Genomic DNA, 25,441 nt, shown 5'->3' on the forward strand with positions numbered 1-25,441 from the left:
TTAATGGCACGCCTCTGTTCTCCTGCGTTTTCCCATTGCAGTGTATGTTAGCCGTATCGCATTTCGCTTATATTGATTATTCTTTCGTGTTCTTTCGTATGTATACAGAACAGTCTGGAGGAGCACGTGCGAGGAACATGTACAGTTTAGCGTCAATAATAAAAGAATAATCGCCTGTCTTCAGCGTCGTCTTCGGAGAGCGGCCCCGTCTGCTACAAGCAGACTAACCGATAGGCGCAGCCACCAGTCCGATTTACGCGCAAAGTTATGGCAGAAAAACTGTGCAAAGTGTTGAAAACACGTTTTTAATTACCGTTATTCCTTAGTTTCAGAAAAATTATTGTATAACTGTTCATAAGCTTTAGTTAGATTTATATGCCGCGAGGCGGCGTTAGCAGTAGACAAGTTCCAATATATGAACATGTACACGGCTTAATAGACATGTCACTAGATGTCTTGTCGGACGTCTAGAGAATTGGAATGCACCCAGTGACTATAGCCGCGCAGAGGAAGGGTCGAGGAGCCATTTTCTGCGGCTTGCCGCGTGCCGCGGAGCGGGGAGACCAATCAGGAGCGCCCGGCTTGGTCACGTGAGGAGCGTCTGTGCTGCCCCCTCTTGGCTTCTACAAAAGTTGCATTCCAGCAGCAGCAGCGGAGCCTCGCGCGCACCTTGAAGGAGAGACCTTGAACGGTTTGGCCTGAAAAGACGCTTTTCCCGCGCACTCTTGCCGCAGCATGGCCGTTCCTTTCGCGCCGCGAACGGTGCCGCCAGCCGCTTGACGCGCGTTTTTGAGCTTGTGTGTTCCTACCTTTACTTGTCCTGGAATGTGCTACTCTATCTCTGAAAAGCATTTTACGTTTGCACCTATACTCGGCGACGCCATGGACCAGGAATCGCTTTTCTTTTTCTGCGTCTTTTTCGAGCGGTTCACAATGCGAAGGACAGGCGTTGTTAATTAACAAACTAAAGTTACTTGAGTGATCGTCCCACCGGCTTTAAGTGAAAATGGGTGGATACTTGAGAAGCAGAATACAGCTCGTTCTTCTTGTACCCCTTCCACGCTGTTGGCCTGAAAGAAGCAAGCCGGGGTGCTGTAGAGAGGGCCAGGAAGGCTGCTTCAAGTCCCAAGGTGCAGCGCACCAAGGAGACGGACGAAGACCGCTCATGAAAATGAGGGGCACATAATAAATGAATGAGGTTGCAGTTATACGTATGCACATACTCTTAATAAATTTTGCGCCGACGGCAGAGATGTATCCCGTGCTTTAGCTTCACTGGAAATGTAGCGACGCCCTACCGTATTTATTCGAATATAGGCCTATATTCTTTTTATACACGAGATGAAACTCTTAGGTCGGCTTAGATATAAGAATTTTGTTTTTGTATTCGAGATAATCTTTTTCTTGCGCTGCAACGAGGAGGGCTTTCACGGGCCTTAAGAAAGGCCGCCATCCCGATGGGGAATCAGCACTGGCAGAGTTCGTAAAATTTCGGAGGTTAGTGGCACTACCAGTGACCACAGAGGTGCTGCAGGCCAGAGCGGGTGAGCTGGTAAGATAGCGAGGCATTCCACGGGACCAGTAACTAACTCGCTAACTCCAACAGGCCTCATCAAGAGCTGTCGCTAGGAGTTGTAGCTATAAGCCGGATCGCTGCAGCTTGGGATGACATCCCAGACAGCTTGGTTGCGCGCTTGTTCCGAGAGTGCAGCATTTCCAATGCGCTTGATGGCACAGAAGATTGTGCACTGTAAGAATAAGGACCGGGATAAGGAGGTTCGCGATGGCCAGGGCGAGTGAGCGGGAGCAGGTTCCTATGCAATAAATGCCGCTCGCCTGCTGTCCTTCTCAATTGCTTTTTTCCGCCGGCTGACATTCGGGGAAAATTTTTTTTATTTGGCCTTCAACTTTCGTGCGTCAGCTTAGAATCGAGGCCGAGCTAGATTGGAATAAATACGGTATTTACCTCACTAGGTTGACCGAATGGACTGCAAGTTGTTTATAAACGAAAGGGACGCTGCCTATACAGGCAGAACCGCAAACATCGGCGTTTGGTTGGAACTCCACTGACAACTCGACCTTAGTTTGCACTCCTGAATATTGAGGCGCATATTTTCCCCACGTTTTTGTTGAAGTCAAATTACCAACCATGCCTCAACCTCCCAAGTTTAAACCCAGTCGTCATTATTCAAGTATTTCAACATTTCTTTTCGTATTACTGCAGGATTCGGCAGCGACCGTACTTGTGACGCCCCTCTCTTCTTTGCCTGGAACATCTGAGCCCTCACTCATCGGGGATACCGTGACATTCACCCCCGTGACTGCGCCTACATTGGGGACTCATGGGATTGTGCCGCAGCTACAGTTGAGTGTGTTTCTTTTCTCCTGCCTGAATTTCTTGCTCGAAAACAAGCCAACAAAGAATGTTAGACAATAGAGCCGGTCAAAGCGATGCAAATTAGCCAATGTTGCAGATAAAACAGCCGCGCTCGTTCAAATTACTATGCGTGAGCGGCTACCACACCAGCGGCCCCGTCATGGCGTACATTTGAGGCTCGATTTTCGACGCGCGGTTTGTTACCAGCAGATTGCGTCGTTTTATATGAGCATAGCCTCGCGTTGTTAGAAAAGTTCCTCTTCAGGGGGGTTTGCCAGCCGTTACTATCAGTCTAATACCCCTGTAACATTGGCGCATTTAGTGTCACTTTCAACGAGTGGCATTCGCCTAAAGTGACATTCGCGCAGTGTCACCTGATGAGCTTTAGTGACACTTGCTGCAGAACGCACTTTTCCCGTAGTGAGTTTGGCGAACTGGCACCTCTTGGTCTGGTATGGCGAGTGTGTATTTCCAACAGCAGTGCTCCGATGTTAAAAAAATGCTTTGAGGATTTAAAAGGTCTTAAAATCTTCGTCTAATTTTCTTGATTGTGGCTTTTAAACAAAACTTGTTTTAAATCATCAGCAACTAAAAAATAATGCGCACATGAGAACAACTACTCTCACTTTCCAAGTGACATGCATGCTCTGGGAGGAATGGCGCGGCAGGGAAAGTCGTGGACGAATGAAAGAAAGCACACGCACACAAGCGCCAACTTTCAACTTTAATGCCTGGCTCTCTATACACCGAATTTATACATGGACGTGCAACACACCCCTCGAAAACTGCTAAACTGCAAATTTTCATTCGTCCATGAATTTCGTTGCCGCGCCATTCAAGTGACGACAACCGCCTTCCACAATAGGCTTAATGCGTCCGCAGGGTTCGTGTGGAATTTTGGCCATTGTGGACAGCGAATTCCCGCGTTTTAGCAAACAGAAAGGAACAAAGAGTGTAGTTTAGAAAACGGTGACCTGAAATCGACTCGCTTACATTACAGGACACACATACAATGAGCGGGAAGCACCGGTGGGACCTATAGAGTGTCGCGCATTGATATATATATATAGGCAGCCAGCAGCAGCCGTCGGCGTCGCTTGTGGGTAACAAATAAGGCGGCTTCAATGAATGCGAACTGTCAGCGAACATGCTTCTGGATAAACTTATTCAAAATGAAGTATTCGTCTCATCAGAGGAAGCCTGGACGATTAGCGAGAATCGCCAGTCCTACACGATATCAGCAGCCCGGCTACCAAGTGTTTCCCAGGCGCGCGGTCGCATATCAGCTCTTCCCACAGAGTTGTCGCATTGTGTACAGGAGCAAAGGTGCAACCGGACCAAAAATGCGATTGTTTAAGATAACGAATGCGCAGCATGCATTTTATGTCATGCACACTAGCCCTCGCAGTTTGTAACCAGCGATGTGAAAAAGAGTACTGGAGTGCAGTCGTGCTCATCGGTGCATTCGTGGGCTAATTTCGCGCTTAAGCGGTAAATGTTCAGTGCCGTACTATGATCTTCAAGCACTCATTTAGCGAGTACGCGAGATATTTGCTAAAAATGAAGCAGAAAAAAAAATGAGCTGCGGTTCAACTACAGCTGAATCAAGTTAGAGAGCGAAAGCTAGGGTGTATATCGGGTAAGTAGACGCGGCTTGGCGTCTGTATACCGTTGAGTGCGTTCCGCACACTGGATAGGCAGTGCACCTGCCCTGAGTGGTGGCGGTTAAATAAATGGTTGATGGCGAGAGGGTGGTCACATAAATGAAAGCTGATGCATATTGGTGGAGTGTCGCGTGTCTGCCACTACGTTGTCAGCGCTAATGCGTGCAGCCCACATCTCTCTCTCCCCACCGCCACGTACAGAGACAGAGCCCCGATAGCGGGCCCAGAAAAGAATGAAATCGATCCCTTCCCTTCCAATCCTACCCAAAAGCACAAATATAGCTTTTATGGTCCAATGGAACTGCTGACGAATTACAGTCACTTAATACATATTCAAGAGTCAATGTTTCCTGTTGCTTTGACATTGGGAGACCAATCTTGGTTCGCCACATGTGAATATCTTAAAACACTATAAAACTTTTCGGCACAATTGCGAGCAGGCAACTGACACCCGGGAGGCGTAGCAATTGCCATTCAAAGCTGCGTCCCTGAGCAAGAAATCAACTTTAACTCAAAACTTCAGGTGGTCGCTGTAGGTGTCGTCAGCTACAAAACAATAACAATGTGTTCTGTATTTCTTCTCCCAGATATGAAATTAACAATCCAAGGTATAGAAGTCCTTATCGATGAACTGCCGGAACCATTGTGTGGTTTTGTGGAAGCAAACGTTTTGGGGAAGCAAACTGTTTCTATGGGCCAGATAATCGAGGGTTTCATCGTCGCAAATAATGTATCTTTTAAATACGGGAAAAGCCACGTATTATTTCCCAAGCTCGGTAAAAATGAGCTTCCTCGATGTAGCTTTCGCATCACCATCTCTTTTTAACGATTTAAATGGGATGTTTTAAATGAACCGTAGGAAGTGATCATCTACCTACTGTCATCAGGCTCTCATCGTCTACTGCAATCATTCCGAGAAGACTACCGCGCTGGAAAATCCACCTCACCGATTGTTCAGTTTTTACAAATGCCTCGCTGGGAAAGGAATATTGTGAAGACCTTACCATAAACGGAATAATCAAAGGGTTGCTACATGCATAACATCGGCCGCAACATTATGCGAATGTAGAATGCGTTCTGTAGTTTGTGGGATGGCTATAGCTATCCCACAAACTACAGGATTCGCACAGCAGAAATACAAAGTATGATGACATAAGAATGCACATTGGCAAAAAAAACCGCAAAACAAAGAGTGGGGCGCACTCTGTCGGTATCCCACTGCAGAGAACTCGCTTACCTTTAAGAGGGCCAAGGCCAGAGCGCGGTGTTTTAGAAGAAATGCAGAGAAAAGTCCCTGCCAGAAACATGTGTCCTCTATCAGCAGTTCAATGCCCTAAAAAAAGTGGGAACACGTTCTTTTTTTCTTCTTTCAGTCCCTCCTTTATCCCTTCGCTTACGGCACGGTTCAGGTGACGAACGATATATGAGACAGATACTGCGCCGTTTCTTTTCCCGAAAACTAAGTATTAATTATTAACACGTTCGGAAATTTACAGGAGACCATGCCAATTTCACATTTCCGCTGTCGACAACACCCGCTACTCAAACATCATTAGAAGAACAGGGCATTGTATTGGACGAACATATATTGCTGATGTCTCGAGTTTGTCCAACTACACAAACACATTGCAAAAGCACAAAGCAAAAACAGAAAAACAAAAGCTTCCCTCTGGAGCAGGCGTGAATGAGGACTACAGCGAGGTTATCAAAGTGCAGGAATTGAGTAGAATACTATCATCTTGCAAAAAGACTGCACCAGGCCCAGACAATGGGCATTACGCTCTCCTTGCCCAACTCACCGAGGCTGCCGTGGAGACACTGTTGAAATTCTTTAACAAAATATGGGTAACTGGGAAAGTACCTGAGGCGTGGAAAAAAACGGTTATAGTAGCTTTTCTTAAGTCCAGAAAACCACCAGCAAGTCCTAGCAGTTAGAGGCTGATAGCCCTCATCAGCTGTTTCGGGAAATCTTTCGAAAGTGTTATAAACATTAGACTCAGCTTCGTGCTTGATCCAGAATAAAACAAATAAAAACTTCCAGCAAACGTAAATAGTATAAAAACAATGTATACAATACAGTAGAAGGAGATATAACACACAATCAACTTTCTTCAGAATAAACAATATTAGCTACAGCGTCATGAAAGATTTTATTATCAGCAATGGCTGCCATATCGGGGTGAAGGCGGTTCCATTCCACAAATGTGCGGGGAAGATATGACTGGAAAGAAGATTTGGTGCGGCATGTTGGAATGCCAACCTTGAGGCGGTGATCGATGCGACGTGAAATGTATTCGGGGGGTGACATGAAATAGTTGTGAAGCGCAACGTGATGATATAGCTTGTGAAATAGTGTTAGGCGACCAATTTTGCGGCGAGATTATAACGGTGGGAGTGAGACGTTACATTTCTTGGCTGTGATGCTTGCCGTACGGTTGTAATTTGAGAGAATGAAGCGAACGGATTTATTTTGAACTAATTCCAAGGAATATGTGAGGTTTGCATACGTAGGGTCCCACATTGATGGTGCGTATTCTAGTTTAGGACGTATGAGTGTTTTATAGAGTAGAAGTTTAAGGCATGAGGTAGCGGCAGAGAAATTGCGACGTAAGTAGCCTAACATTGCGGTTCGCGTTATTAATCACGTAGTCAATATGAATAGACCGTGTTAAGTTTTGAGTGATATGAGTTCCCAAGTACTTATATGTTTTTACCCAATCAAGAGGACTGCCATCAAGATAATATGAAGTAAGAGCGTTAGATGTCCGGGAAACACGCAAAGCTTTACATTTATTTGTGTTTAGTTTCATATTCCATGTAGTGCACCAGTTTGACGCCAAATTAAGGTATGACTGGAGAGTGTCAGTATCGTTGACGTTATTTATTTCCCGAAATATTACACAATCGTCAGCAAAAAGGTGAATGTTAGAAGATATGGCAAAAGGAAGGTCATTAATATAGATTAACAATAGGAGTGGTCCAAAGACCGATCCCTGTGGAACACCAGATAGCACGTTAGCAATTGGTGAATTAGTGTTATCATCATGCAGAAATTGCCAACGGTTTAGAAGGAAAGATTTAATCCATTGCAAGACGTTAGGATCTAGATTAAGATGTCTCAGTTTATGTAGTAGCAATTTATGCCATACTTCATCAAACGCTTTGGAAAAGTCCAAAAAAATGCAGTCAGCGCAAGATGAGTTGTCAAATATGCGGTATAGTTTATTAGTAAAGGCAAGTAATTGAGTTTCACCGGATTACGTTTGACGGAAACCATCTTGCGCAGGCGTGAAAAATGAATTCTCATCGAGAAAGGTAACAACAATTTTGAAAATGATATCTTCTACTACTTTGCAGCATGTGCTGGTGAGCGAAATGGACGAAAGTTTTGAGGACAGTGCTTACCACCGGACTTGTGAAGTGGAACCACCTTCCCAATTTTCCAGTCGTTAGGAAGGCTTGCTGTGTCGAGTGACTGTTGAAAAAGTTTGGTTAGTATAACTGAACTATAAGCACAAGTATTTTTTTAGGAAGCGCTAATCGCATCGAAACCAGGTGAAGAATCATTTTTTAAAGATTTAAAAATTTGGCTACACCAGATGGATCGACAGTAATGGGTGGCATTGTCGAGAACCTGTGGTGCGGTATGATTGGAAGGTTAACGCTTGAAATGGAGGAAAAGCTTTCACCGAATGTGTCATTCAGAACGGAAGCACAAAGATCATTGGAGATCAGTTTACCGGAGGCGTCTTGTAGTCTAATTAATGGGTCGTTATCAGGGTGTATAACTCGCCAAAATCTTTAACATTCGTTTTCAAAATATTTGGTAATGTGGCAGACAAAAAGTTATTCTTTGTTCACCGCAGCGGTGGCCAAGTCGTTGAGCATCCGCCTCGTATGCGGGAGGTGCGGGGTTCGATCCCCAGTGCCGCCGGGTACCCACCGGTGATACAATGGGTACAAGCTTTCCCCTGGTCTGAAGGCTCGGCTTATTTAGGGTGAAATGCTTGGGAAATGGGTCTCTGACCCCACCTTGAGAAAAAAGAAAAAATACCTTGTGACATGGCGCTCTTTGGCCATAGCTGCCCTTGCGCCATAAAAAATCCATAATCATAATCATCATATTCTTTGTTCTTTGTAAGTTTAATCGCGTTGACGTGAGCGTCGGAAGCAGACCTGTACTTCGCCCATCGCGCATTAGATGGTGAAAGCTTCGCGCGGCGGTATAGACGTTTCTTTTTGTTAGGTAATCGTATGGGGTGAGAGTTGTGCCATGGTGCTTGTGGATTAGAGGTGGCGATGCGCTTCGGGATATACTTATCAGTTGGTGCGTGAACCTTCGTTTTGAATGATATCCAGTTATCCTCGACAGAGCAGTAGTCTGAGTTTACAATAAAGTTTGGTTTATATAGGTTTAACGTCCCAAAGCGACTCAGGCTATGAGAGACGCCGTAGTGAAGGTCTCTGGAAATTTCGACCACATGGGGTTCTTTAACGCGCACTGACATCGCACAGTACACGGGCCTCTAGAATTTCGCCTCCATCGAAATTGAACCGCCGTGGCCGGGATCGAACCCGCGTCTTTCGGGCCAGCAGCCGAGCGCAATACCACTCAGCCACCGCGGCGGCGTAGAGTTTTCAATAAAGTAACCAACATATGTGCCCAGTTCATTAATAGCGGTAAAGTTTGCGCGTTTGTAATCTAGAATGATTTTTTTTATTCACTTTTGGACGTGGTATACTAATGCAAAAATTGAGCAGAACGTGATAGTTTATGCGTGGAATATATGTTATGTCAGTAGCTAACTCTGGATTAGTTGCTAGAATTAGATCGAGAGTGTTCGAAGCGTTATTTACCGTCCTAGTGGCTTTTGTAACTGAGTTAGCGAAAATGTGGCGCATAGTTCTAAGAATTCTTTAGCGTGATGCGAAGAGGGAGATGAAGAAGGCGGCTGAGCAGTCCATAAAATAGTCGGGAAATTAAAGTCCCCATGTAGAAAAAGCGGTGACGAAGGAAATTGTGCGAGAACAAGATTTATAGCGCCGTGAAGTTCGTTAGTGAATGTAGACGAATAAGAAGGAGAACGGTAACAGACGCCAATAACCAATTTAAGATGACCTCTGACTATTGACGCAAAAATTAGTTCTAGTTCGCTGAAGACTTGGATAAATGAAGATGTCTTTGGAAATGGCAAGTAAAGCACCGCCGCCACGCTTAGCTGTTCTATCGCATCGATATACCGAATAGCAATGAGCGTTATGGAAGATTTCGGAATCTGAGACATGCGTTGGGAGCCAGGTTTCCGTTAGCGCTATAATGTCAGCTGAGCATGTGTCTATGGCAGAAGATAAAGAAGTATGCTTATTAAGTAGGCTCCTGAGGTTAGTATAAAGAACTGATATCGACGATGACAACTGTCCACTACTCGCGATACCCTACGGTGCAGCAGAAGATCCAGCTATGGAATCCAATGCAGACGATTCCAATGCAGAGGATTCGCCACGTGCCACGATTTCTTCAAACGTGTCCTTGGTAGGGTTATACATGAAGCATTTTTTATTGATGTGCAGCTTGTTATATCTTATATTAAAAGAGCGGGGGCCAGCGTGATTAGATCAGAATTCAAGAAGTTTTTTTTCGAGCCTGGCGCGTAGCAGGTGAGAAATCTTCACTGATAGCGATGTTATTTGTTTTAAATTGGTTACAAAGGGTTAATATCTTGTCTCGTTTTAGCGTCCAAAAATGTAGCTATGATTGGTCGACATTTCTTTTCTGAAAAAATGCCGAGGCGATGTGCACGTTGAATTGAACTCAAGGAGCATAAGCATACTTCGACAACCTTAGTCAAGGCTTCCAGGAGTTTAGATTCAGTATCTGCCCAAGTCTCTTCCGCATCGGGTATACCCCTAAATATAAATTTTCACGTCGCGATCTATCTTCTGCTTCATCAAGGCGAGACTGCAGCAAATCATTTCGAATACGTTTGTCTTCTACAGATTTCTTTAAAGGTGAAAGCTCTTGACCCATGTCGTTGAATTTCTTTGCCTTTTCGTCGACTTCATCAAGCCTCTTGAACATGCCAGCTAATTTTGATTCAATGTTCTTCTGACTACTCCTAATGTCGTTTATATCGGCTGCTAATTCGACCTGATCTTTTGAGCTTTGCAACGTACGGGAATGTACATCCTTGAGCAGCTTAAACAGAACATTCATTTGTTCAGATGGATTGTCTGGCAGGTTGTCTATGTCAAGGGAGCGAGTCGTAGGACCCTGGTTGGAATCAATGTCGCCAGAGCGCAAAAGCAGGAAAATCATTGAAAAACATTCACAAGCAGCATCAAAGCGCACCTGAGGGCACGGGAACAGAAGTAAACAGCGATCGTCGAATTTCCTAGCGTGCAAAGAATTGTGCGCACAAACCTGCACAGTGAAGAAACGAAGCATTGGAGGCATGCCGATGTCACTGTTTCCGTGCCCACTGAAGGGAAAGCCAGCGTGTTGTCGCTTTAAATCCGGTGTGAGTGGCGATGCCATCGTCGATGACGCTGGACGGGTGTGACGAGGGATTTTATGAGCAGAAAATCCTGGCCGGGTAAAAGGCTGAATTTGTCGGCGAACCGAAGCCCAGAACTTGCAACCACTGGACCAGGGGAAGACGTCGAGTCAGTGCCTGCAGCCGGCGGAGTTGATATGCCGAGCGCCAGCACAGCCTGCACAGTCAAGAAACGAAGCATTGGAGGCATGCCGATGTCACTGTTACCGTGCCCACTCATTGAGCCCACTCCAGAGGATCGAAGAGTCGCTCTTACATGCACAGATGTCCTAAATGTCCCTTCTCTCCCGAAACATCTCAGCCATCGCGTTGTCACCAAGTGTCCCTCCAAAAAACTATTCAACAACAAACCACAAGACAAATGCGAAGAATTAGCTGTACTAATGCTCAGCCTAACATTGCACCAAGACGTGACCATTTGCTGTCATGGTACAGCCTCCTTGCAGTACGTGACTTCACATTTACACTAAAAAGCAAAAGCCAAAAGAGTACATGCTACAAGAATTCTTGTCACTGCAAGAAAAGTATGACAATAAACAGAATATTATACGGATGGCTCAAAAAGAAGAATGCATTTCGGAAGTGCAGTAGGTTAAGGCAAAAGTGAAAAAATGATGGGACTGGCACTGTGTGAATCTGTTTTTACTACCGAGTGTTATGCCATCTTTGTGGTTGTACAGCGAATAGTAAGAGAGGATCAAAAATAGCATAATATAAACTGATTCCCTGGGTATGCTGACAGCACTGCACTCTAGAAATGGTGCCGAACCCTTAATAATAAACACTATACATAATATAGTTAGCAACCGCTGTGGTTCAGTGGTTATGGCGCTCGGCTGCTGACCCGAAAGACGCGAGCTCCATCCCGGCCGCGGCGGTTGAGTTTCAATGAAGGCGAAATTTTCGGAGCCCTTCACTATAGCGTTCCTCATAGCCTGAGTCGCTTTGACACGTTAAACCGCCATAAAGAAATATATTTAGTCACAACACAAAAACATAAATCATGCCGCGTCCCTATTCATGTCGGAATTGAGGGTAACCAGAAAGCAGTTGCATGCACTGTACAAACTCGATTTGGCCAAATAAAACAAGATCCCACACAGGGATTGTTCAAAGTTAATTCAGAGTAAACTGAGAAATAAGTGACAGGTTACATGGGAAGAGCAGGTAAAGAACTACATTCTGTGAAGCCAATTTTAGGAGAATCGAAATCATGCAGACATAAAGAACGCTTTACAAAAGTTTTTATGCCGTCCACGCATTGGACACACACACACACACACACACACACACACACACACACACACACACACACTTTATACGCACCTTTTTGCTGAAAAAACAAGACAAACCTTCCTGCGAAATATTCTCTGCGAAACATACAGTGCTCTACCGCGTACTGCGCGATGTTGATGCACGCTAAAATAGCGCCCATGGTCGACATTGATCGCAGGCATTGATCGCGTGCACCTTCGAGACGTTGAAATCCACACGCCAAAGGGCCCGCCAACCCATCGTATAGGTGTCCTTGTGAACTCTTGTAGCAAGACCGCTGAAGAAAATGGCTGCAGTTTAGCTCAGCTAGGCGTGGTTTAGCGAAGTCGTCTCGACGACATAGACGGCTCCGGCCTACTCCGTCCATAGCGAGAACTGCAATGCGAATGCTACGAGAGCGGCGCCGGCTCCTTTTTCCAGCAAACGGCGAGTCACGTGGTTTGTCACGTGGCCACAACTGCCAAGGTGGTGGTCGGCACGGCAGCGGCGAGTGACACGTGGTATGTCACGTGGATGCCAAACCTCCACCGTTCCTCCACTGCAAGGTCAAATTGCGGCGCCGATGACCTTTGCTTGAATAGGCCAGAAATGCTTTCGCTTTAAAAAACCAACGCTCTCGCTTGAATCCTTGAAGAGATTAAGTTGATATGCGGCACCACAACATCCAAGGGTATTCGTTGACATACGAAAGGAAATGGGGCCGGGTTCGATGACGCCATTACCTCTAAGGTGTAGTAGCGCAATATGTTGTCACTTACTGGCGGCGGCACTCGAAAAGGGCGCTGACAGTGTGAAAAACAAACTTATTTGTTCGAGCTTGGCATGTGCCCCAAACGAGCGCTTAGCAAGCAAATAGATAAGGCCACGTGCCGCCGCCTATGAAAAATTTCGCTGCAACAGTACCCTCGGTTGTCCCGTTCAAAAACAAGCGGCGTGTCTCTCCCGAAATGCGGCCGAAGACGTCCATACCAAACGGTGCTCGCCAAGCCAGCTCAGGAATGCTTCCGCCGTGCACCTTGCAACACTGAACCGCTAGGTTCGTGAAAATTTGTGGACTCAGGGGCTGGGTAGCCGTAGGACTAAGAGAAGCTAAACAGTCATTAATAGCAGGGAGGACCTAAACGAAGTCTACGCGTAGTGCAAAAATTTATCTGCGGAGCAACGTTCGTTACAGGCCGTCGGCGAGCTACAGCTGCTTCCTTTTGCCCACCGCAGGAATGTCGTGGCCGCGGTGAACCTGTGCTGCCAGCTTGACCTTCGCGACATCGCTCTGCGCGCACACAACGCCGAGTACAATCCAGAGCGCTGCTTCGCAGCAGTCATCATGAATATCCGAGAACCCCGAACCACGGCGCTGCTGTTCCGATCCGGGAAGATCGTCTGCACGGGGGCTCGCAGGTGCGCTCTATTCCACCGCCGTTCTCTCCTTTTTTTGTTTTTTGTTTTCCTGGGCGGAATACTTTTTATCCTCCTTCGTCGGTTCAGGTAAGGACGTCAGAGGTAATCTTCGTGTGACTGCCGCGCTCTCCAGGCAAGCGGCTTCTGACACTCTTCGATGAAACGTGTATTGTGAGAAAAATATGGAAGGTCGGGCTCTCGGATTACGGACAATGACACCGGACAGTGGAGTTTCACAGAAATAATACCGCACAGCATATGAACTAACCGAAGTTGATCTGCATCGATACTCTACAGCATTCTACGACATGGACACTACTTTAACTTGAAACGGAGCTTTCATAAGCAAGAAATAGAGAGAAAATGAAGTACACGCGTCGTCATCATCGCCCAATTTCTCAAGAAAAGTGTGGTATGTCGCCGAGTAGTTTTGTGCAGATCCCAAAGGCTAGGCTACATCGCCATGCACTTAGAAATAAGTGCAGACCACGAGTTTGATAAGAGTGGCGGGTAAATTTTTGATTGGAATTTTCTCAGAAATAAATACGTCTTTTGCTGTAGGACAATCATTAACTTGACCCAGAAAGAGCCGCAGAGTCAATTTTTTAATTAGAGCGCAGATTGGTTGGAGTTGCCCTCAGTCTCGTGGAGTTGGCCTGGATAAGGAGTGCATGTATGAATATATTTTACTTACGCACATCTCCACCATCGCTTCGCTCGTAATGCTTTAGAGCGGAATTTGTGTTCAGCGAAACGAATAGATTATAATGGGAACGAATTACCGCGAAGGGCACAGGAATGCGGCAGAGGACACAAAGGCCCTGCGGTGTTAGCAAACGAAATTTCTTGAAGCTGCAGTGCGGCTTCTCTCGATCAAGCGCGGGTGTGCACCAGAAAACATTCTCAAAGCAAGTGTGAAAGAAGGTTAATGAATGGGGAAAAAAATTCCGAGAAAACATGAATGACAACGACTTACACGAAGAGGGTATGAAAGGAAAAGACGGACTAATTTTCACGAAGAACGAACAATTATATTTTGCAGTATGCCAACGCAAGGAGTGGTGATACAGCTTCCCGGTTGCGAACACAGAACGGCGACTGTCACGAGCTTCCAATGATTTCCTACGTTCGCAACCGAGAGAATGCATTTAAACCGTTTATGTCATGTATTTCAGGCATTCCATTGTGGAAAGGCTGGAATGCCTTTTCACTGCGCGCTGTCGGCATGCCGCATCCCAACGAATGACGGGAAAAAGTTATTGCGCATCCCACGCGGGATGCACAAGCAGAGAACAATAATAAAAAGGTCACTGACGAACTTTGAGCCTTAAAAACGCGCACTACGATGCGAGGCAACTACCGTGCATACATTTGAGGAAAGAGAAAGATATCACGTACGGCTGCCGATGGTATTTCACTTATGTGCCTAAGTGTTTCAGAGCGGTTCCGCTTGCATAACCAGCATGCAGCTTATTTATTTTGAGAAACTACCTAAGTATTCGAGAATGTTTAAGACACCACAAAAGCAGATCGAACCGCTCAGAGGAATCTGCAGCTAATTGTGCGCATTCGCAGAAATTAGCCCGAAAAGGCCTGTCGTGTCCTCAGCCCGTTTCTCCGTCTTGCAACCAGAAGTCGTAGAAATTTTTAGCAGTTACACACAAAAAATTTTTTTTTTTTCATTGTAGGACCAAGTACACAATGGGCGCAAGCCCTCGCTATGTTTGCGCTGGCACCACCCTTCCTTGTATTTTACTGAGGAAAAATTGGGCATTTTCTATGGGTTAATATTGTTTATGGTGGAAAATATGCGGCAGTTGCACTAACAAACAGCACATAAAAATGTACCATATTGTTACGTGCTTTGCACGCACGGGGGTTTATTCAAAGAGGGGACCGGTCGAAGCAGGATGGAAGCAGGAAGCCTAGCAGCGTCCTTCAGCTCTCTCTTTTTCTTCCTCTTTCCCCGCCGGTCAGTCCTTCATCTTCTGCTTCTTCCGTCGAGGTTCTGTGGAAGCACGTTACATTTCCCTCCTCGCAGACGATGCCCGTCGGGTGAGTTAAACAGACCGTCTGGGATGGAATCGCTTGAGGCGGGCTACATGCACCACCTGAGATTGGCGTGACCGTCGACCACTAGCAGTTAGTCGTGCTATAACGTAATTAACGTCACTTATGCACTCCAACACAACAAATGGTCCAGTGTAGTGGGATAGCAGTTTCTGACACAGACCACGCTTGCGTAGAGGGGTCCACAACCACACAATGTCACCAGGAACATAAGAAACTTCTTGGTGTTGGACGTCGTAGCGGTTCTTGGAACGCTCTTGCGAAGATAAAATTCGAACGCGGGCAAGCTGGCGAGCTTCTTCAGCTCTGCAGAGTGTGGTCGCAAGAGAAGGTTCATCGTGGATGAAAAATGGTAGCATGGTGTCAAGGCCGCAGCGAGGCGAGCGAGCATAGAGCAGGTAAAAGGGGCTGTAGCCAGTTGTCTCATGTTGCGCGGTGTTGTACGCATGAGTGATGAACGGGAGTACGCCATCCCAGTCCTTATGATCTGCAGCGACGTACATGGCAAGCATGGTGGTGAGCGTACGATTAGTGCGTTCTACCACACCGTTCGTTTGGGGATGATATGGCGTGGAGTGGCGAAAACTGCAGCTGCTGAGGCGGAGAAGTTCTTCAACAACGTCCGCTGTAAATTGACGTCCACGGTCGCTAATGAGAACTGCAGGAGGGCCGTGCCGAAGAATGACGAATCGAAGTAAGAAGTTAGATACTTCAGACGCAGTAGCAACTGGTATCGCGGCTGTCTCACAATAACGGGTTAAGTGGTCTACGCACACAAGAATCCATCGATTTCCTTTAGAGGATCGTGGGAAAGGTCCAAGGAGGTCAATGCCAACTTGCTCAAACGGGGCTGTTGGAGGTGTGATTGGCCGCAATTTGCCCGGTGGACTTGAAGTCGGCAGCTTAAAGCGCTGGCATTGCACACAGCTGGCTACATAGTGCTGGATGGTTGAACGCATGTTAGGCCAGTAAAATCGTTGTTGTGTGCGGTGGAGTGTGCGTGTCACTCCCAAGTGCCCAGACGTGGCGTCGTCGTGCATCATTTCAAGAACTGTGATGCGTAGGCTTTCGGGTACGACAAGAAGCATGCGTGCTCCTCCAGAAGCGAAATTCTTCTTATAAAGCAAACCGTCGCGAATGCAAAAAGTATTCTTTACAGAATCTTGAGCGGCATCAAACAAAGAGGTTAATGTTTGGTCCTTGCGTTGCTCAGTTCGAAAAACTTGAAGATCGGGGAAGGCTTGTGAAAGTGACGACAAGTATTCATCAAAGTTGTCTGCGTCGTCCTCAGTCGTTAGAAGCGGCAAACGGGAAAGACAATCGGCATCTGAGTGTTTACGGCCGCTTTTATGCACAACAGTGAAATTAAATTCTTGTAGGCGCAAAGCCCATCGAGCAAGCCGGCCACAGGGGTCACGAAGACTCACTAGCCAGCAAAGCGAGTGGTGGTCGGTCACGACGGTGAAAGCATTCCCGTACAGATAGGAGCGGAAGCGCTGTACAGCGAAAACAACGGCGAGACATTCTTGCTCAGTAACCGTGTAATTTCTTTCGCTCTTACTCAACGAACGGCTGGCATATGCTACCACGTGCTGATCGTGACCATGGCGTTGTATAAGTACAGCGCCGATACCGATACCACTTGCATCAGTGTGCACTTCAATTGGTGCAGATGGGCAGAAGTGGCGTAGGATGGGGCCCGAGGTCAAAAGAAATTTCAGATGCCGGAAAGCTGCGTCACATTCGCTGGTCCAATTGAACGGTGCATCTTTATGCAGCAAACACGTGAGTGGGTAAGCGATGTCCGCAAACCTAGCTATAAAGCGTCGAAAGTACGAGCAGAGCCCTAAAAAACTCTGCAGCTCTTTCACTGATTGAGGCACCGTAAAACTTTTGACAGCTTCAATTTTCTTTGGATCTGGTCGAACACCTTCTTTATCAACTAAATGACCAAGAACAATTGTTTCACGGTTCCCAAAATGACATTTCTTGGAATTGAGGATAAGGCCAGCTCGTTCCATGCAATCAAGCACAATATCCAGACGGCGGTTGTGCTCACTAAACGTTTTGCCAAAAATTACAACGTCGTCCAGATAACATAAACAAATTTGCCACTTGAGGCCACGCAGGATTGTATCCATGAACCGCTCGAATGTTGCAGGTGCATTACATAATCCGAAAGGCATAACGTTGAACTCGTAAAGTCCGTCTGGTGTAATGAATGCCGTTTTTTCCCTATCTGCAGCGTGCACGGGGATTTGCCAGTAGCCGGATCTCAAATCAATAGAAGAAAAGTATGAAGCGGAGTGCAGACAATCAATTGCGTCATCTATACGTGGAAGCGGGTAGACGTCCTTCTTCGTGGCCGTATTTAAGCGACGGTAGTCAACACAGAACCTCCATGTGCCATCTTTTTTCTTAACAAGGATAACTGGAGCCGCCCAAGGACTGGAGGATTCTCGAATTATGCCTCGCTTTAGCATCTCTTGAACTTGGTCATCTATTAACTTACGTTCAGTGGCTGAGACTCGATAGGGCTTCTGGCGTATAGGAGGTGCGGAGCCGGTGTTGATCGTGTGATGAATACGACTGGTAGGCGGTGGTGTTGAATCGTCTTTGGCAAAGTCGAACACGAACACGTGTTTCAGAAGGAGTTCCACTAGAGTGCGACGCTCGGTTGGGGAAAGAGCCTGATTAATCATAGCCTTAACTTGGGTCTCCATATCTCTTTTCACGTGCTGCTCGCTGACAGAGTTGGTTAACGCCGCGACGAAACCTGACACACCTTCCTCGAAACGGGCGAGTTTGAGGCCCCGGGGCAACACAGCTGGCTCTTCAGAGTGGTTCACTGTCCACAGCTCGGTACGGCCTCTCACCACGGGAACGACGCAACGAGGCACGACGATACTCTTCTTAGAGCAGGCGAGTGTCGTAGGCTCTACCACAGCTTCAAAAGATTCGCACTGATTGTGAATAGAGGAAACCCGCACGAATGCTGCAGAGAAAGCTGGTACAATAGTATCTTCTTCCACCGCAAATGCTCCAAAATCCGGTGTCGAGTTATCCACAAGAGCTGAAAGTAACGAAGAATTCAAAGCAACTTCTCCCGTACGACAGTCTAAAGTTGCACCACACTCTTGCAGAAAATCAATCCCAAGAATCACATCATGCGTTGACCGTGGTAGCACTGCGAATTCTGTTCTAAACGTTAGACCACCAATAACAACATCCGAAGCACACACACCAAGTGGAACCAAAGGTTCACCACCGACACCACGGAATAACGCTGCACGGTCACCACTAAACATCACTTTCCTACCTAAACGATTCTTAAACCTCAAACTCATAACGGATACGGTAGCACCAGTGTCCACAAGAGCCATTGTTTTCACACCATCAATAAACACTTCCAGTTTGTTCTTCAACATAAACACGGGCAGAGGTAGATTGGACGTCATCGACTCGCCGGCGGCCTCACCTCCATCGGCCGCGCCTCCTAGTTTCCCGGAGGCGGAGGGGATGCACGACGTCGAGGAGAAGGTGACCGCCGTTGGCGCTGAGGTGGCGGCGTCACACTGCGGTCGGATGCGGGTGATGAACTCCGCAAATTGCTCGGACGGTACGGGTCCCAAGCGGACGTTGGGGGTCTCTGCTGCGCGGTGTGCAGTTGCCCGTAAGTATTCGCCGGGGGTTGGCAGTCTTGAGAAGTTGGGAAACGACGGCGGCAATATCTAGCGATATGCCCTGCAATGCCACACCGGTAGCACAAAGGTTGAGAGCGCCAGCGACCGCCATAAGAGTCCTGGCGAACAAAGTCGCGACGTTGGCTGAAGCCAGGATCTCGCTGCTGACGAACCACGTCTTCTGGGTAGGTGGGCCTCCTTTCTGTCGGCTGGTGGCGATAACGTTGGGCAATGTTCCGATCGTCCATGGGCAAAGTGCCGTTGGGTGGAGCCCACGGAGTCGACAGGGCGGCAACATCTTCCTCCGGTGCAGAACTGTGCCGCAGATATTGTGTGTGGCAGAAGGTATCCCGGGATCTGGACAATTCCTCGCGCACAATCTCTCGAATCATATCAGCCATAGAATTTGGAGGACTGGCTTCAACACTGGCTATAGAGGTGACATTGGCCAATCTTCCGAATTTAGGGGTGATTCGACGCAGCTTAAGAGCTTCAAATGTTCTGCAATGTTCTATAACGTCAGCGGTGGTGCTCAGGCTCTCTTTGCTAATCAGGAAATTGTAAACATCTTCCGCAATTCCTTTTAGAAGGTGGCCGACTTTGTCTTCTTCAAGCATTCTGGAATTAACTAGCTTGCATAACTTTAAGATGGCTTCGATGTATGCCGTGCAAGTTTCTCCGGGTACTTGCGCGCGGTGAAGCAATGTCTGTTCCGCACGCTTCTTCTTTGCCGATTCATCCCCAAAATTTTTCTTTATCTCGGTCGTAAAGGTAGCCCATGAACTCAGTGTATCCTCATGATTGTCGAACCAGTCAAGGGCAGTGGCGGCAAGGAAAAACACAACGTTAGCCAGTTTAGTAGCAGCGTTCCATCGATTGTATTTGCTCACCCGCTCGTAGTGTTTCAGCCACTCGTCAACGTCCTCTTCAGGTTTTCCAAAAAATGTGCGGGGCTCTCGATAATGTGGCCAGTTGTTCGCTGTGGATAGCCCGGGTTGCTCAGCATTGTCGTCTCCAGGCATGTCCGATGGCAGTGGTGGGAAGCCTGCGAGTCTACGGCTCCTTCGGTAGATGGAATGCTCCGTGGTCGATACCCAGCACCTCTCACCAACCTGTTACGTGCTTTGCACGCACGGGGGTTTATTCAAAGAGGGGACCGGTCGAAGCAGGATGGAAGCAGGAAGCCTAGCAGCGTCCTTCAGCTCTCTCTTTTTCTTCCTCTTTCCCCGCCGGTCAGTCCTTCATCTTCTGCTTCTTCCGTCGAGGTTCTGTGGAAGCACGTTACAATATGAATGCGCTCTTTTATAATATGCACCTAATATAGAAATATTTAGCAGAAATGTGGAATTTTTTCGTCTAATGCAGAAATTTCATGATAAATACTCGACATTATGTCTGTAACACACAAAAAATACTTTAAATGTTTGAGATATGCAAAACGTTGTTTGTTTTATAGCATAAAGCACCTAGAAGTCTCAGAGATTTGACTTATCAGGACTTCAAGCTATAGAAAACATTTTCTGCCCCAGAGAATGCATTTCTTGGGTATGTTACAAAAGGGGATTTTTTTCTCAAAATTCACTTCTTGAAAGATTCTAGACAGTATAAACACATAAGCAAACTTATTTATTTATTTCACATACTTTTCGAGCCCGAATGCATTACAGAACGGAGTGGTAAGTACAAAAAACAGTACATAATTATACAAAAATTGGTTAATAAAAGCTAAAAAATGCCTTCTTCTCAATGACAATATTTAAAGAGTTAATGTTGAATTTTATCACAACAAAAATTGTAACAAAAATGGAGTGACTGCTACCGCAAAAGTTCAACATACATACGAAAATCATGAAAGAAAAAATGACTTATATACAGGGTGTCCAGGCTAACTTCAGCCAGGGGTTAAAAAAATAAGATATTTGAGGTAGGCCAGGGAAACCACTTATATACAGCTACCAGCCGGCTAGCGCATCTAGGCAATTTTTCTCTTGCTATTAATTAAGTAGTAATTAAGATAATTTTTCTAAATGCGTATATGTTGAATTTAGACAGCAGATGTGAATAGCCAAGTTGGAGAGCACCTTCAGAAATTCCCATTCGATTTATTTGCGACAACGAAAGACTCACGTGCTTTCTCTAGCGCCAAAGAAAGCCTGCGAAAAGCACAAAAACAAAATGACGCGACTAGCGCATTCGCGAGCCACGATTGTGCTCCTCTCAATCCTGGCTTGAGTGAACGAAATCAGCTGCTGGCATTGGGCGACGACCCCATAGCTCAGGCAGGCCGATACGTCGACGGTGGTTGCGAAGCCATAGCGAGCCAGTCTGCAAGCGTGACGGCGCAACCACCGTCGACATATCGGCCTGCCGGAGCAAGGGGGTCGTCGCGTCATGCCAGCAGCTGATTTCGTTCAATCAAGCCAGGATTGAGAGCAGTACAATCGTGGCGCGAATGCGCTAGTCGAGTGATTAATTTTTATTTCGCGGGTTTTCTTTCGAGCTCGGGAAAAAGATACACGTGAGGCTTTCGTTATCGCAAATAAATCGAATGGGGATTTCCGAAGGCGCTATCCAACTTTGCTGTTTGCGTCTGCTGTCTAATGTCAATATTTACGCACGTAGGAAATAATCTTAATTACTACTTAATGAAGAGCAAGAGAAAAATTGCCTAGATGCGCAAGCCGGCTAGTAGCTGTATATAAGTGGTTTCCCTGGCCTACCTCATATATCTTTTTTTTTAACCCTTGGCTAAAGTTAGCCTTGAGACCCTGTATATCAGGTGGACAAAATGTTTCGAAACATAGTAACCAAAGGCAGTGCACAAGAACTGTTTCACTTTAACAATGGTTTAAGCTACAAAAATTAACTTTCCTGCCCAAGGCTCACGAGCTTCTGGGCAAAACAGATTCTTAATGTTGAAAGGCACATACAGTCACCAAACATGCCTAGAAGAGCTGTGAAATGCCTGAGAATCAGAAGATCAGGACAGAAGCTGGCATCCTTGCGATAGATGTTCTTACAAGTGAGCAAGGCCTCCAATGACGCAGCCATGCTCAACAATCCTGGACAAAAGTATTTTTGAACGGGAAAATGTTTATAAACGCATTTTTTTTTCATATATTTTAAGATGTCACTATAACAATGAATTAGGGGTGTGCGAATATTCGAAATTTCGAATACGATTAGAATATGTTTGATGTTCGATTCGTATTCGTATTCGAAAATTGATATTCGTGAATTCTAGAGGCCCGTTTACTGTGCGATGTCAGTGCACGTTAAAGAATCCCACGCGGTCGGAATTTCCGGAGCCCTTCACTGCGGCGGCCCTCATAGCCTGAGTCGCTTTGGGACGTTAAACCCCTATAAACCAAACCAGCAGCCACTTGCCGCAGCGCGCGGAGCAGAAAGGGTGCATCGGCGCCGCAGCGGCGACTTCGAACAGCCATGTAGAGGTAGAACGTTGCTGGCTGCGCGGCAACGCGATGATTCCCCCTCTGGTGCGTCAGTTCACTGCTAGCAGTCATAGCAGCCGGTTGTGCGTGGTCGTGTGCTATGGACAGTGAACGCCTGCGTTCACGCGTGGTGAGCGGGCGGGCTTCCGCCTTCCCACGAGTAAGCAGTCTGAAGTGTCTCTGCCGAATTATTTGCTATTAACGTTTTTGCTGTCGTCAGAAGCGTTGCCCGCTGGTTTTCTATGGCCGCCTTAACTTCACCATGCGAGCGATGGAAAAGGTTAAAAAAAAGATTTTGCTGCACATCGAAAGGAAAGACCATTACCTTCAATATTTCCGTAACAGTACCTTACAATTTTCCAATATTCAAAATTTTTGTCTGAGATTGCTGGATACGTCTGCACTTGCGAACTTTTTTTGTGTTTGTGTCAGCGGCTTTGGCTCTGCTCAGGGTGAGCATCGAGACACACTTAATTGTGTTGTCTGAAGTCTCATTGCCTCTCCTCTGTTTTCCTTCGTTGCACAGCGCCATCCCGGAAGGGAATATCTTTTCTCAGGCTGTCTCTGATGAGATGGCTAGGGGAAACCTTGCCCACAAAACGTAGACATATGGCAAATCACGGCCTTAATACTGCGAACATCATTATATATTGCATCTTATAGGTGGCACAAAATCGGTAAATTGGCAGCAGTTAGAAAACAATGCTTTCAGGTGGCTTGTTTCTGGAGCTCTTCGTGGTAAAATCTAAAACATGACTATCTGATGCCATCATGAGGCCCAATGTTGATACTAGGAGGAGGAGGAGGAGGAAGAAGAAGAGGAAAGGCAGGGAGATTAACCGGAAGCATAATCGGTTTGCTACCCTACAAGGGGGGAAAGGGGTGAGGGGATAAAAGGAAAGAGAATGGAGGGTAGCACAAAAGAAATCCCATTATGAAAAGTGAGCATTAAAAAAATTATGTGGGGCCGATAATCTGAGCTCGAGGTAACTTACAGACAGATGGCGCGGCTGTCCGGTGGTCTGGCATGCTTGGTAACAAACAACACCGATAATCTGTGCTAATTGCGCGCAGAAAGTCTCGTCCCAGCTGCGAGTCATTTTTATTAGCAGAATTCGCCCGTATGTGTGACGCACACCAAACTGGTAGCACTTTCAAATCGGTTCGCACATGATAATTATTGCGGTTCGGAACCGCAATGAACTGCCTGCTTTTCAACTGCTTGTTACAGGTCGTTCAAACTGTTTGCAATACTAAACTAAGGGCACCAGGAGCCTCCTTTGTCGCTGCCAACGTAATAAGCGAGCCACACAGCAAATAAGTACCTGGCGGGAAATGTGCTATAGTTACCAGTATTGTTTCCATAGACTTTCGGTGCCTACAGAATGACCACATCACATGCGATATTTATCCGTAAACTTCAGGTGCTGCTTCACTCAAGACTAATACGATCGATATTGACAGAATAACGTCCAAAAAGAAAGAGGGAAGTTAAGCCATATATTCAACTCCTGGTAAACCTTATAAAAACGCATTTTTCCCCACATTGGAAGCGTAATTAATCGCACTCAGTGTCGAGGCTCGCACTACGAAATGACATTTCTCGCGTGTTCGACTACCGCTCCCTGTTGTACGTTGACGACCGCCAAAGCCGATTTCAATTTCAAACACCAGCAGATGCGGGCTGTGCTCTAATTAGCTAGTTTAATCAGTAAGATATAAATAATTAGTTTTTGCCGTGAACAATCTGGAGAGCCACGCTCGTCCTGACCCCGTGATCTTGGTTTGTCTTCATAAAAAATTTCATAAATTGTTCCTTAGTTTTTTCTTCTTTTGACATCATTTGCTATGAATACGCGTCTGCAACTTGCATGGCCGAGCATGTGTTGCCGCAGTCGCCGTGGGCGTCGTCTGTTCCGGGCGCGCAAGGTCGCTCAAGGTGTCGCGCGCTGCAGTTGTCGCTGCCTTCGATGGAAGGACTCTGCAGGAGTAAGAGCTTGACTAGTTATATATCGCCCATAGTTTTTGAGCCATGTGACGGCGTGAAGTTGTTTTTACCCGGACATGTGAGCGTTCGCACAATATGCTAAATTTGTTTTCATTTTTACAGCGAACTACAGGCCAGCATCGCAGCAAGAAAGTTTGCACGAATCACGCAGAAGTTGGGATACAACGTAAGCTATGCTCTTTGAACGATGTCCTACTAAGTAAACTGGTCGGTTTGAAAAAGAATCTGCATTTGTTCGCATAGAGTGGCTCGCTCTGTGAAGCTGCACATGCTTCCATTCTGTTCTATAAAGTGGCAGTTAGTGCTGCGTTCATAAAAGCTTTCGATCTGCTAGACAGATCCCTGTAAGACGAAATGAAAGGCGAAAAAAGTTCTTGGCTGGTCACGTGGTCACTTTGTCCTGGAACCAGATTACTGTTTTTCTTTCGTGCCGGAGATGAAAAGACGGTTAATGTTATTGCCTCATCTACCAACGAATCAGCCCACGTCGAATTCAATATGGCGCATATACAACCGTGCAACATTTTTCACCTGTGATATATATTCAGCTAACGCATCTTCGTTTCTTTATATTGTTATGTTTACGCTTTTGAGGCACATTACATCGTCGCATGAAAATCTGTTTATTTCTGTTCCAATGTTATTTGAGCTACTAAAAGGAAATAACGAAAGTAGGCAAGGAGCAATAATACCCGTTAAGAAGACAGGCAGCACTTTCTCCTTACGCTTTATGAAATGCACATGGGCACTGAAAGTAGTAGGGGCAAGCTGTATATTTTGTGTCATCATTAATGCTTCCTTTCGGCTTCTTTAGTGCTCAATTTTTCTACTTCCGCAGCAGATAACATAGGTATGCAGAACCTGTGCCTTTGGCATGATGATTTTCGGGAGCGAAATTTCCAGCTCACCTCACGGCCGGTCTCTAGGGGAACGTGCCGTTATGATTTACGCGTGGTGCAT

At 46.4% G+C, this 25,441-nt stretch overlaps 1 pseudogene; it reads left to right on the forward strand.

Moving 5' to 3' along the window:
* Positions 1-25,441, forward strand: part of LOC144128183 (uncharacterized) — a 44,748-nt pseudogene that overhangs the window by 10,606 nt on the left and 8,701 nt on the right.

Source organism: Amblyomma americanum, chromosome 1 (assembly GCF_052857255.1).
Source record: "Amblyomma americanum isolate KBUSLIRL-KWMA chromosome 1, ASM5285725v1, whole genome shotgun sequence".
NCBI lineage: Eukaryota > Metazoa > Arthropoda > Arachnida > Ixodida > Ixodidae > Amblyomma > Amblyomma americanum.